Genomic DNA, 15,488 nt, shown 5'->3' with positions numbered 1-15,488 from the left:
GCTGCTACTACTGCTTACTGAACCCTCTTATTACACCATGTCAAAAATAAAAGAAGCTAGACTAGACTATGATTTACGCTTTACAAAATCCTATCTATATCTTCAAACTTGCTCTTGTGTTTCTTGTTGCCTTGTTGACTTATATTCTCCTGGTGAAATCCATTTGTTACCGCCTTGAATTGTAATCTGAGATGTTTTCCCTTTCTCCAAGTGGATGCCTGACTGCTGAATTTGATATGTATTCCCATGCTCTCCAAGCGGGCTCCTGACTCCAAAACGTGAATATATTCCCATGCTATCCCGGCGAGCTCCTGACTTCGAAACGTGAATGTATTCCCATGTTATCCAGGTGGGCTCCTGACTTCGAAACGTGAATGTATTCCCATGCTATCCAGGCGGGCTCCTGATTTCAGCAAAATAGACAAAAATAAAGAAAATTTTCTACCCCAGTTTGGGTATGTGGGCCCATGTGTAAGTGTAAAACGAATCACATTGCCGAATATCAAAGAATTTTGGAAAACCAAAACTTGAATTGTACTCCCTTATTCTCCAGGTGGGCTCCTGACTGCTAAACTTGAAAGTATTCCCTGCTTTCCAGGCGGGCGTCCTGACTTCAATTTGAAATGTATTCCCTGTTCTCTAGGCGGGCTCCTGACTTCAACTTGAAACGTGTTCCCTGCTCTCCAGGAGGGCTCCTGATTGCTAAACTTGAGTGTATTCCCTGCTCTCCAGGCGGGCTCCTTATTTCAACTTGAAACATATTCCCTGCTCTCTAGGCGGGCTCCTGATTACTAAATTTGAAACATATTCCCTACTCTCCAGGCGGGATCCTGATTGCTAAACTTGAATTGTACTCCCTTGTTCTCCAGGCGGGATCCTGACTGCTGACTTGAAATGTATTCCCTGCTCTTCATGCGGGCTCCTGACTACTGACTTGCAATTCTTCTCCCTGTTCTCCAAGCGGGTACCTGATTTCAACAAAATAGACAAAACAAAGAAAAATTTCTTCCCCAGTTTGGTAGCTGGGCACATATGTGAGTGTTAAACTGAATCACATTACCAAATATTACTAAGAATTTGAAAGCTATGTCTCATTATCCAGGGGGGTCCTGACAATTCTTACCTAAATGACAATTTAAATCTAAGATATATCTTATAAAGGCGTTACTTCTGCTACATGTTGTTATCTAAGAAGGTCTTAAACTACTCCCCATTATCCATGAGGGTCTTGAAAATCCAAGGTCAAATTCTTAAGAGTGACAGCTTTTATAGCTGAATTATACTACTCTACAGCAGGATTTACACTAAATGTTGCTATCTAACCGAAACTTTAAAGCTAAGTCCCACTATCCAGGAGGGTCCTGAAAACTCCTAATTGAATCCTATCTCGAACATGCAAACTTCTACGCGGACTTATATTCCTTTGGGATGCATTTATGCTAGATTATGCTATTTTGAACATTTAAACTAGGTCCCATTTTCCAGGAGGGTCCTGAAAATCAAAAATCAAACCTGTTTGGTGACTGCCTTTCTCCACGGAAGGTTTCTCTGAAACAAACAAAATTTCCTGCCCCTATTTAACCAAAGAAAAATCTTGTCAGTTTTAAATATGGTGGTTAGTTGATGGCATTCTTGCTGAAGGTCTCTCTGCTGCATTGTTTTGTATTGACTGGCTTCTCTGAGCTGGCCCTGAACCGCTTGACTTTCCGACTGACTTTCAAAAACCCATAACTTGAATGACCCATGTATTCTATCCCTGAACCGTTGTTTCATATCTCTGACCCCTTTAACCGAACCTCTGCATCTCCCATGAAATCATCAGATCATTTTGCCGATGGAACTCTTGCTGGCATTTTATCCCCTTTTACATCATGCTATCTTTGGTATGCTCTAGTCGCACTGTGCTTTGCAATCTTGAAGCTGGTAGTGAGCTTTGAAATTCCTTCTTATTTGCTTGAACAGAACTGACATTTGGAACATCTTAGAGAAATAAACCCAAAGAAATGAAATGCAGTGACTTTCAGAGTTAAGGATAAGGAAATCCAAAATTGGAAGACTATCTGAAGAGAAAAAGAAAAGAGACTTATCTGAGTAGAACAATTAGCACCAATGATCATGACATGCAATTTGGATTAATCGGCCCAATCTGTCCAACCAATCAACTTTCAGTTGCCATACTTTGTTGCCCCAAAATTTCCATAACCTGATTTCTTCACCTCAAATCCCGACCTTGTTCATCATGTGGTGCTTTGAAAGGTTTTCACCAGCATACCTCTCTCATTCCTTCATCTGTCAACTCACTTTCGCCTTAAGGTGCCCGTGACAGTTTTCACCAATAAGACTCTCTCATTTTTTATTCCTCTCAGCTCTCGTTGCCTTATGGTGCCCATGAGGGTTTTCACCAGTAAGACTCATTTTTTAGTTCTTTTCCCTGTTTGGACCAATGTGTTGCCCCTTATATGAATCACTTCTCCCTGCTCGACTTGGCATTTCTCGAAGACTGATCGGAAGGTCTTTCTTTGGACCGTAATGTGGATTTTGGATGGGGTTAGAAAGAAAGGGTATAAAAGGCTCGACACAATTCAAATAGGTTAAAATTACAACTTTCGGAATCAGATTTCTCGCAACAACCATAACTTCTGCCCCAGTTTCTTTCTTGGGGGCTTTTGGATTTTTGTTTTGATGGGACCGAACCGTGAGGCTGCCTATGTATCCTTAAAAGGAATCAGGTCGAACGTAGTTCATGACATAGGAATTACTTTATTTGTCGTGCTTTTTCTTTCTCTTCTTTTCTTCTTTTGTTTTTCCGTTTGTCGTTGTTGTTTTTTTTCTTTCACTTTCCATTCTTTTCATTCTCTTTTATTTTTCCTTTCTTTTTTTCTCTCCTTTCTTTACTTATCTTTACACTTGTGTTTCCGATATTTGCTATTGATTCCAAATGAGGGGTATGAAAGAAAATAAATGAGGCTCAAAGGGGTAACGAGGGATAAAGTGTTTAGATAGCAGAACAAAATGCCTTCGTCATTTCAATATTCGAGACATGCCAAATACAAACAAGTACAATCAAAGAAAGAAATTATACACAATATCTCTTGACTGCATCAGAATTGATAGCCATTTCTACACATTTGCCTTCTACATCTGTCAAATACAATGCACCATTGGACAACACTCTAGTCACAACAAACGGCCCTTGCCAATTTGGGGAGAATTTTCCTTTTGCTTCAACTTGATGAGGAAGAATGTGTTTCAATACTAACTTCCCCACTTCAAACTTTCATGGACGCACCTTCTTGTTGTATGCTCTTACAATTCTCTGTTGATACAACTGGTCATGACACACTGCTTCCAGTCTCTTCTCATCTATCAAACTCAATTGTTCTAAGCGGGTTTTGACCCACTCCTCATCATCGATCTCAGCCTCCGCGACAATTCGAAGGGATGGAATTTCCACTTCTGTGGGTATTACTACTTTAGTGTCATATACCAACAAATAAGGAGTCGCCCCTACTGAAGTACGGACAGCAGTGCGGTAACCCAGCAATGCAAACGGCAGCTTTTCATGCCACTGCCTAGAACCCTCCACCATTTTTCGAAGTATCTTCTTTATATTCTTGTTAGCCGCCTCAACTGCTCCATTTGCCTTGGGGCGGTACGGGGTAGAATTGCGATGTGTGATCTTGAATTGCTGACATACCTCTTTCATCAGATGACTATTGAGATTAGCGCCATTGTCTGTAATGATCACCTTCGGTATCCCAAACCGAAAAATGATATTTGAATGCACAAAATCAATCACTGCCTTCTTGGTTACAGACTTGAATGTTTTAGCCTCTACCCACTTGGTGAAATAATCGATGGCCACCAGAATAAACCTGTGCCCGTTGGATGCTGCTGCCTCGATTGGTCCAATGACATCCATTACCCAAGAAACAAAAGGCCATGGTGCAGACATTGTATGTAATTCAGATAGTGGAGAATGAATCAAATCTCCATGCACTTGGCACTGATAACATTTACGCACGAAACTGATACAATCTCGCTCCACGGTGAGCCAATAGTAACCTGCCCGGAGGATCTTCTTTGCCAGCACATACCCACTCATGTGCGGTCCACAGACTCCAGAATGTACTTCGGTCATGATAGTCGCGGCCTGTTTGGCATCTATACATCTTAATAACCCAATATCTGGAGTTCTTTTGTACAAAACTCCTCCACTAAAGAAAAATCCACTTGCCAAGCGATGAATTGTTCTCTTTTGATCACCTGTGGCTTGTACCAGATATACTCCCCTTCGGATGTATTCTTTGATGTCGTGAAACCAAGGCTCCCCATCGAGCTCTTCCTCCACCATGTTACAATAAGCATGTTAATCACGGACCTGAATGTGCAACGGGTCTACATAAGCCTTATCTGGATGATGTAACATTGACGCCAGAGTAGCCAAAGCATCGGCGACCTCATTGTGGATCCTCGGAATATGCCTAAACTCTATTGATAGAAATCATTGACAAAGATCATGCAAGCATTACCGGTACGGTATGAGTTTTAAATCCCGTGTTTCCCATTCTCCCTAAATCTGGTGTACCAGAAGGTCCGAGTCACCCAAGACCAAGACTTCCTGGACACCCATATCCACAGCCATCCTCAAACCCAAAATGCATTCCTCGTATTCCGCCATGTTGTTAGTATAGTAGAACCGAAGCTGAGCCGTAACAGGGTAATGATGCCCTATTTCAGAAACAAGTACCACTCCTATTCCAACGCCTTTCATGTTAGCAGCCCCATCAAAGAAAAGTTTCCATCATGGCCTTTCAATTTGTTCCAACTCATCAATGTGCATTACCTCTTCATCAGGGAAGTAAGTCTTCAAAGGTTCGTATTCTTCATCCACAGGATTCTCAGCCAAGTGGTCGGCCAATGCTTGTGCTTTCATCGCGGTCCGAGTCACGTAAACAATGTCAAATTCTGTGAGCAAGATCTGCCACTTTGCGAGCCTTCCCGTGGGCATAGGCTTATGGAAGATATACTTCAATGGATCCAAGCGAGAGATGAGGTAAGTAGTATAGGAGGACAAATAATGTTTCAGCTTCTGGGCTACCCAAGTTAGGGCGCAACACGTCCTCTCAAGCTGAGTGTACTTAACCTCGTAAGATGTGAACTTCTTGCTGAGATAATATATGGCCTTATCCTTCCTGCCAGTGATGTCATGTTGTCCCAACACACATCCAAATGAATTGTCCAAGACTGTCAAATACAAAATCAAAGGTCTACCTGGTTGTGGCAGGACCAACACAGGTGGGTTTGACAAGCACCCCTTTATCTAATCAAAGGCCTCCTGATATTCATCTGTCCACTTGACTACAACATCTTTCTTTAATAATTTGAAGATAGGATCGCAAGTTGTCTTGAGCTGAGCAATAAACCAGCTGATGTAATTCAATCTTCCCAACAGACTCATCACCTCAGTCTTGTTCTTTGGAGGTGGCAATTCCTGGATGGCTTTGATTTTTGACGGGTCTAATTCAATACCTCGTCGGCTGACTATGAATCCCAGCAACTTTCCAGATGGAACACCGAACGCGCACTTTGCAGGATTAAGCTTGAGATTGTACCTGCGAAGCCTTTGGAAGAACTTTCTCAGATCTCTGACATGGTCAGACTGCTTTCTAGACTTTACAATCACGTCATCCACATAAACCTCGATCTCCATGTGTATCATATCGTGGAATATGGTCGTCATTGCCCTCATGTAGGTTGCCCCAGCATTTTTCAAACCAAATGGCATGACCCGATAACAGTATGTTCCCCAGGGCGTGATGAATGCTGTCTTTTCTGCGTCTTCTTCATCCATTAAGATCTTGTGATAGCCCGCATAACAATCCACAAAAGAATCAATCTCATGTTTGGCACAATTATCGATCAATATATGGATGTTCAGCAGTGGGAAGTTATCCTTGGGACTCGCCTTGTTGAGGTCTCGATAATCAGCACACACCCTGGTCTTGCCATCCTTCTTTCGGCACAGGCACTACATTGGCTAACCAAGTGGGATACAGAGTGACCCGAATGACCTTGGCCTCAAACTGTTTGGTGACTTCTTCCTTAATTTTCATACTCATATCAGTTTTAAACTTCCTCAGCTTCTGCTTGACAGGGGGGAATGCCGGATCAGTGGGCAATTTGTGAACCACCAAGCCAGTGCTTAGACCTGGCATGTCGTCATAGGACCATGCAAAAATATCTTTATACTCAAACAGTGTTTTAATTATCTCCTCTCTGAGTTGTGGTTCAAGATTGACACTTATTTTAGTTTCCCGGACATTATCTTGGTCCCTTAAATTGATTGCTTCTGTGTCACTCAGGTTAGGCTTGGGTTTTTCTTCAAAATGACTTAATTCTTTACTAATCACTTCAAAGGCTTCATCCTCGTCATATTCCGATTCAACATCGCACTCTATTTCTTGAATTACTATTTCAGATTAGATTGGCTTTTAAAACTGGGCTGGAGATTCCGCATGCATGTCATATCATTGAAGCCAGCATAAAAAGAACTGTACAAGGAAGAAAAGAAAAACAAAAATAAAACTATCAGGAAGAGAGGAAAAGAGAAATTGCATTTCATTGAAATTAAAGATAACGGGGTTTATACATCCAAACAGACTGAACATAGAATCTGAATTACAACCCTAGAATAATCCAGATAAATTGAAAGAAAATCAAAGAAAACTACCAAAACTCCCTCCTGGTGGGGAGAGGAGTAGCTTCCCAATTGTTAATCTTTGAACTGGGCCCAACAAATTGCACATCCGCCTTGCTAGAACCCTCTCCAGCTTCTAACATGTTCACATCGGCGAATATCCTCTCGAACCTTTCCATCAAATCTCCATCCATATCAACCACCGAACTGGGAACCATCGTCACTAGGTGCTTTCTGGAACCAGGCCTGACAAATGATCTGGAAAGATGCGAGACTGGCTTTGGAAGGGCCCATGCTCTTTGTTTCATTTTTCTGGCTCTTCTCACGTCTGCGACTGTGGGCTTGAACCCCAGACCAAATGTATCCAAGTTTATAGGAAGAGAAACCGGCTATACGATACCTTGCAGAGATGCACCCAGAACCTTGCCTGGTACAAAACCATTTTTCAACATCTCAACAGCTACCATGACTGATGCAGCAGCTACCCTTGGAGTCGGCACGCATTTCCCTTTGGGAATTTTCTCTACCGATACCGTGTCAAAAACCTGATAAACCCATGGCCCCTTGTCGTCTTCAAACTCTATGTACGGAAAAATGGCATCACTGGGAATACACAAATTATCTTTGTCGTGCACAACAATTTCTTGTCGATCCTATTCAAACTTTACCATTTGATGCAGAGTAGACGGGACCGCTCTGGCAGCATGAATCCAGGGTCGTCCTAACAGTAGATTGTAAGAAACAGTCACATCGAGTACCTGGAATTCCATAGTAAATTCAACTGGCCCTATTGTAAGCTCGAGCACTATGTCCCCGACTGAATCTTTCCCTCCACCATCCCGCAGATACTGTTCTTCTGAATTCTTTCATCATCCACCTTTAACTTGTTCAGAGTGGAAAGAGGGAAAATATTTACACTGGAACCGTTGTCAACCAGTACCCGAGTAACTACGTAATCTTCACATTTCACTGTCAGATAGAGGGCTCTACTGTGCTCAGTGCCCTCCACGGGCAACTCATCATCAGAAAAAGTGACTCTGTTTACCTCAAATATCTTGTAAGATATCCTTTCCAAGTGGTTTACTTAGATTTTGTCAGGAACGTGGGCTTCGTTCAAGATCTTCATCAATGCCCGACGGTGCTCGTCTGAATGGATCAATAATGACAAGACCGAGATCTGAGCCGGTGTTTTCCTTAACTACTCCACAATGGAATAGTCCTGTACTTTCATCTTTCTCAGAAATTCTTCTGCTTCTTCCTAGGTCACCGCTTTCTTCACAAACACTGGATTATCTTTTGAGGTCTTAGCTTTTATCAACTCTTCGGGGGCAAAGCATCACCCCGATCGAGTCAAACCATGAGTCTCACACACTTCTTCTTTAACCTCTTTCCCCTTGTAAGTCACTGTCACTCGTTCATAATTCCATGGGATTGCCTTGCTGTTGACTATGGGTAATTGAGTTACCGGTTTCATAATGATAGGATCTGTGCAGGCGCCCTTCACAATTACCACAGGATTGTTCGTCACTCCTGGCAGAACCACTTTTGCTCTTTCATGTTTTCCTGCAATGTCGCTTGAGGACCCCTTCTTGACCTCCATGGATGGTTCGTTATTTGTCCCGTTCAACTTGATCACAGACTTCTCACTTGTTGACTTTTCAAATGGCTTGGCTTCACTAGCCCGAATCATCATGACGGTTTGCGAAGGCCTCTTAGGCTCCCCTCCCTTATGCACTATCTCAATCATATTAGTCTCATGTTGGGCCGGCAATGGGTTCTGGTTGATGTTGGGTGCCTCCAAGGCTTGGACCTCAATCTGATTAGTATCAATGAGCTCTTGAATAGTTGTTTTCAACCTCCAACATTTCTCTGTGTCGTGACCTGGGGTCCCTGAAAAATACTCACAACTCACCGAGCGATCAAGATTTCTAGGAGGAGGATTCGACAGTTTAGCCTCGATCGGATTCAACATACCCAACTGTCTCAGTCAGTGGAATAGACTAGCATATGATTCTCCCAATGGAGTGAAAGTCTTCTGCTTCTGCAACCTCTCATTCTTAAAGGCTTGATTTGGCCGAAAACCTATTCCAGGGGGATTTCTGTAGGCTCTTGGGGGTGGATGGGCATTTTGTGGAGCTAGGTATGGACTTGGTGGAATCGGCGCACGTCATTGTGCGTGAGCGGGAGGTTGGGTATAGGTTTATGCGTGATGGACGAAAAAATAGAGATCTGGCGGTAGGTAGTAGTGTTGTGGTGGACTATATGGAGTGTGGGAGTAAGTTTGGTGGTAGGGTCGAGGCGGGTTGTAGTAACGTGGAAGGTTCCTGGATCCAACCTAAGCTCCCGACTCAATTGTAGCAACATCCTCTTTCTTCTTCTTCCCGAGTACACCTCCAGTACCATTTTGAATGGCCTGGGTGGTTGTTTTGATTGCTTAATAACTCATGATCTTGTTGGACTTGATTCCCTCCTCAACCATGCCTCCCATTTTTACAACTTCATTAAAGGACTTGCCCACTGCTGACACCAAGTGACCAAAATAAGTGGGTTCCAAAGCCTGCAAGAAATAATCAACCATCTCACTTTCTTTCATCATAGGGTCAACCCTCGCTGCTTGCTCTCTCCAACGGAATCCATATTCCCTGAAGCTCTCATCGGGCTTCTTCTCAATCATTGTCAATGACAGACGGTCTGGGATGATTTCGAGGTTGTACTGAAAATGGCAGGCAAAGGCTTGGGCCAAATCGTCCCATGTGTACCACCTGCTGTGATCTTGTCTGGTATATCATTCTAATGCCGAGCCACTCAAACTTTGGCTGAAATATGCCATCAGCGATTCATCTCTTCCACCTGCTCCTCTCATCTTGCTACAAAATCCTCTTAAGTGTGCTACTAGGTCACCATGCCCGTCGTACAGATCAAACTTGGGCAGTTTGAACCCTGCTGGTAACTGAACATCTGGGAACACACATAAATCCTTATAGGCCACACTTACTTAACCTCCCAACCCCCTCATATCTCTGAACGATTGTTCTAAGCTTTTGACCTTTCTGATCATCTCTTCATGCTCGGGATTTTTGGGTGGCTTCTCGGTCTCTGCCGGGAGATCAAGATGAGGGGTGTAAGAATATGGTTCTGGAACTTTGAAGGTGGGTTCAGGGGGATAGTACTGGTTATCGTGAGTTTGGAACAGAGGTTCACTGGAAGATCGGTGTAATGTAGCAGGTGGAGGTGCCCCAAAAATGGGTGTGATTGGTGGGGGAGGGTATGAGACTTGTTTGGGTGGTGGAGCTTGAGACGTATGGGAAGTGGCGCCATAGCATTGTTGGTAGATGGGAAAGGCTAGAGATGAGTTCACAGCGGGAGGCTCTGGAGGTTGGGCTGATGGTGGGATATAAGCAGGGTTGGCGGGATAAACTGGTGGTGGATGCCATTTTTCCCAAGCTTGGTACATTTCAGCCATCTGCTGCTTTAACTTATACATCTCCTCCTTCATTGCATTAACATCTAGTTCTTCCACCTCTTTTGATGGGTCAACAATACTTGTCTCCAGTTCTTAGTTGGCCATATTCAGCCTGTCTTTTGATCGGGTGTTGTATGAGTGAGTTGCCAGAATGCCAATCAACTAACCACCTGCCTGGACTCAATACATCAAACAACAACCTTGTTAGCGATTAGGCTTTAACAGATTGATAACCGCACATTGGGCATGAATGCAACTAAACAGTTAACCGTCTCTATTATATATTTGATAGGTTGCATGCGTCATCCCGGCCTTTTCTTACTTTTAATTGCAAACTTCCACCTTTTCTTTCTTTTTCGTTTCCTTCCTTTCACTCTTGCCTCTGTTCTCTCTTTGTTTTTATTCTCTCTTGATTTCTTATTTTCTCTCTTTTCTTTCTTGTTTTTCCGCTCTTTTCCTTTTCTTTACTCTCTTGTTTTTCCGCTTATTTTCATTCTCTCTTTTTTATTTGGTTACGGCCGAATCCTATGGAGATTGCCTACATATCATGACCCTGCATGAATCAGACCAAGCGTAGTTCTTGGAGAAAAAAATGATAAAATATTTTTGGAATTTTCAAAACAAAAAATTCATAACAAGACTCGAAAATAAACAAAAACTAACAGACTCTGATGAAAGACGAAATTCAGACTCGAAAAACAAACAACCCACATACTCTGATAAAAGAAATATAGACTCCAAGACAAACTGGCAGACTTTAACGAAAAGAAAATACAGACTCAAGAAATCATGAATACATCAGTGCCTCAAATGCCCCCGAGACTCGCGTGGCATTATTCGGCCTCGCCGCGGGCCGACTCGCTAAATCCCCTTGGAGGTGGTAGAGATCTTCCATTACCCGGTGAACAAAAATCATCACAGTAGCGAAGAACATAGATCTAGTCATATCCTCACAGCTACTGCACTTCATCGCGATGTAGTTGGCGACCCTTTTGACTCGCTCTCTTATGATGCCCTTCTCTTGCAACAAACGCCCAATTTGTTCGGTTCTGGCTTCTAAAGTTTGTTCGGCTACCTGGTTCTGCTCTTGGAGTTGTTGCAAGTCTCTTTCTAGCCGTGCCATTAGGTGTAACAATGTTCTCTTTTAGCCTTAAAATTTTTGGCTTGTTTAGACATTTCACCCTCGAGATTGCCAATTGCCTTTTCCCAACCTGTGACCCCTTTTTCATATCTTTCTTTCATCTGTTGAACGAAAGCTACACGCCTTTCAGCGCTTTTAGCCAACCTTGCATGTGTTTTTGCTAGTTCAGACTCAGCTTTCTGCAGGTCATTTTTATAGTCACGTACCTTTTGAGTAAGGTTATAAATGAGCCTTTCATCTTTCTTGCTTCAGCCTGGGTTCTCGGCTTCAATTTTCAACTGTCGAACCTGAGCTCTGAGAGCTTCGTTTTCTCGCACCAATCTTCTCTTCTCACCTTCGGCCTCTTGTGCCTGCAAATCATTGTTGAAGGTGACATTTCTCAACTCTTCTCGTAGATCATGGATGGTGGCCTTATATTCCTTTTTCTTCTCCCCCCAGGCTAACCACTCCTGAATTTTATCATCAAAGGCTTGAACATGAGGCCTTTTGGCGGGCCTCTCGGGCTCTGGCTCGTTATAAGACATTTTCTCAAACCAAACAGCATAATTTGGATCTACTTCCCCCATGGCTATGTCTGGTACCTGGGTGTCATTGTTTAGATACCGACAGCTATTCCAATCCTGCTGAACTACAGCCTCAGGCAATGCAGCTTCTGGATGTAACTCTATGACCTGGGTGCTTAGATCTTCATCTTCAGGCACAATCTGATACCTTCCCAATTGCCTCAAGACCCTCTATGGTGCATATGGCTGAATACTCCTTAAGCCCATTAACCTTAGGTAGCCTTTGGTAGCAGTCATATAGATGGCTTCTGTCCTCGGGAGTCATCCTATAGTCCACTCGACCTGACCTGCGTTAAGAACTTTCAAGTGAGAGACCCATGCTTTAAACCCTTCTGGTGCGTTGTAATCTTTTACCCTCTCCTCATAACTAGTGATTAAGTTATTTGGGCTCGAACCATAACTCATGAATCTGGGATGATGGCAAAGATGCTCGATCAACCATATTTGCAGAAGGATGCTGCAACCTTCAAAAAATTGAGCTCATGCTTTGCATAAAGTCAATGCTCGATAAATATCCGCCAGCACCAACGGGGCAAGTGTATGATCTTCCTTGGTAGTGAGGATTTGTGCAATTCTAGCCATACAAATATCCACTGTCCCTTTCTTATTTGGAAAAACCATGATCCCCAAGAATGCCACAATAAATGCGAACCGGCGATGAATTTGCCAAAGGCCCTTGTTTGTTGCTCAGACCCTTTTCATGCGTTTCAAAACCAGTAGAGTGCCCGAACCTGAAGTATAAGAAATGGAAAGCACAACGCCCATTGCTCACACGTTCTTTATTCGTTTGTTTACTGATATTCAGGAGGTCAAAGAACTTGTGTACCGATGGAGCCCTTGGAAATATAAGTTGTTGCTTCCTCAAATCCCGTCCGAATTCAATGTACCCGGCTATCTCCTCCAAAGTAGGGGTGATCTCAAAATCCGAGAAACAAAAAACATTGTGGACAGGATCCCAGAAAGTTACCAAAGCCTTGATCAGATCTTCCCATGGTTTGATCTCAAAAATGTTTATAAGAACACCCAATTGCTTTTTCACCCATTTCTGACCATCTTCATCTAAATCATTCCACCACATATGCAAGTGCAACTGAGCATGTTCCCTGACCACTTCTGGCGGATCTTGGATGGTATTCATTTTGTTCCTGTGGAAGGTTAAGGTTAGGGTTGACTCGAGTGGACCCTTCTATAAACAGGTTTTTGAAGAAGAAAAGAAAAAAGAGAGAGAAAAGAAAAGAAGAAAAGAAAAAAAAACAAATAAAAGGACCATGATTTCTTCCCTATATGTCAATTTTGGCCAAGTGACTGTTTTTGCAAATGCGGCCCCTTCCCAATTTCACATGAATTTTGAGGGGGGGGATTATTTTTTGACCCTTCACAAACTTGTCCATTATTTTACGAAGATAGCCTTTCGACAACTGAAAAATACTCTGAGGCTATCTCGGCAAGAACAGTTTAAGATATTGCCAAAGCTGGATCGGCTTATTTTGATCAAGAATCCAGACTGCATTCACTCGACCACCGACTTTCTTTTCTTGTTTTTCTTTCTTTCTTTTTTTTTTTAAAAATAAGGCCAAACCTTATGTAGGTTGCCTACGTATCCCACATCCGGTGAGAATCAGACCTGCGTAGTTCAGTCAGTTTTGATACATTTGGAAGAACACAGTGTTTGACTCTTTCTTTTCTAAAAGATTTTGGCAGAGCTTCGGGGCGTTTTTCAAATACCGGGGTTTTCTTTAGAATCGGGCTTTATTTCCTTCCCTACATCACTCTTGGTTTTTCTTTTTGCTTTATTTTCCCTAGTCGGTCAGCATGCAAGCCTAAACAAATAAATGTACACATAGCACATAGAATGCATCAGGATGGTCTGTTGTTTCGGGCACACCTGTCCTAGACGGACCCAACCCCTGTGTTGAGTCCCCTAAGTCAAATGCACATGATGCAAACAAACGCTCCTATTAGGGATCTGGCATGAAGCTGTGTTTTTCTAGGTTTAACTCCTGGGTTTTGGTCTAGACTTGGGTACCCGAGCGGACAACTGGGGCCGAAGAGGGGGCGACGTACCAGGAGTACTGAAGTCTACCCGGCCTTGTCGCTTGCCCAGCCTCGTTATTTGGTATAATTTGTACAAAAAAAGTGGGCCACGCGAACGTGTGCACCATTTTCAGAAGACTCAGAGAGGTGGTGTAAGAAAAAATTTATATACAATTCAAACGATAATAAAGCAGTAAACAAATAACATTTAGCACACAAGATTCACAGAATACAGTAATATTAACAATAAATGAAGCCAAGTAAAAATCATCAACAAGCTCGAATTCTTGAACCTTGAACCAGAGATTCTGGGTTCGATCCCCAGCAGAGTCGCCAGAGCTGTCACACCTCCTTTTTACTATCCCGAAAGGGTATTAGGGAGTTTTTCCAATTTTATTGACAATCCAAACGGGATTATTTATTTAAAATTCAGAGTCGCCACTTGGGATAATTTATGGTGTCCCAAGTCACCGGTTTAAAATTCCGAATCGAGGAAAGTTGACCCTATTTACGGTCTGCGAACACAGAAATCCGGGTAAGGAATTTTGTTAACCCGGGACAAGGTGTTAGGCATTCCCGAGTTCCGTGGTTCTAGCACGGTCTCTTTTATTATAACTGGCTTATTAAAAATTGTTTAATTAATGATTTTTAGAACCTATGTGCATTTACCCTTTACCGCTTTTAAATTAAGAAAACTATCTTGAAACGAGTCATGCGTACGTGTACTCATTTTGTTTGGTGCGTCAAAAATCATGTCACGCGTACGTGTCCACAATTAATAACGCTTGGTTATTATTAAGAAAGTTTGGCCGAAGTTGTGCGAACGCATACTCCGGTTTTTTTTTATTTTTTAGAAACCATAATCATGTCACGCGAACGTGTCCATAATTAGGATAGTATATTAAACGTACATAAGCAAACTCCGTTCATTTGTCAATTTTTATATCTAAATAAATACGAGGGCCATGGAAATTCTTCTAAATGGCGCGCCTCGATTTCTAAGGACTATTAATTAAGCGAGGGCCGCACATTTTAAGACTTGTTTGGTTTGGTGCACCTCGAATCTAATAGATGGACTTAGTTGATTACTTAACAAGGCTAAGAGGATTCCTATTTTCTTCTTTCAATTAAGTGTTGAAACTGAGTTCTAGTAGCCAACGGATTGATAATGAATTCGAACTAAATGTTATTGACGTTGAAGGGGCTTAAATCCGTGTCAGGCCCTATTAAATGGCGGACCGCTTATGATGGTCCTGTATGAGCAATTGGCCCAGCAGAGGCCTAGATCGCAAACACCAGAAATAGGCGAAGGGTCGAGCCTCTGGACACGCAGAACATCAGAATTATTTGCAATGTTGATGTGGGTCTAGCCCACATCTTAAATCTGGGCTCAAAGAGAGCCCAATACCATGTTGCAATGGCTCCCATTCCCTGATTTCTAAAGGACCTGAGCTGGGCCAAGAAGAAGGCCCAATTTTGCAATAGCGAACATGTTACAACCCATATCCACATGTGTTAGTTCATGCCATATATTAGTTAACATAAATTCAAGAAGGAATTATCTTTGAGATGATAAGAAGTCAATCC

This window comes from Nicotiana sylvestris, chromosome 10 (assembly GCF_000393655.2).
Source record: "Nicotiana sylvestris chromosome 10, ASM39365v2, whole genome shotgun sequence".
NCBI classification, from domain to species: domain Eukaryota; kingdom Viridiplantae; phylum Streptophyta; class Magnoliopsida; order Solanales; family Solanaceae; genus Nicotiana; species Nicotiana sylvestris.
This window is presented reverse-complemented; position numbering follows the sequence as displayed.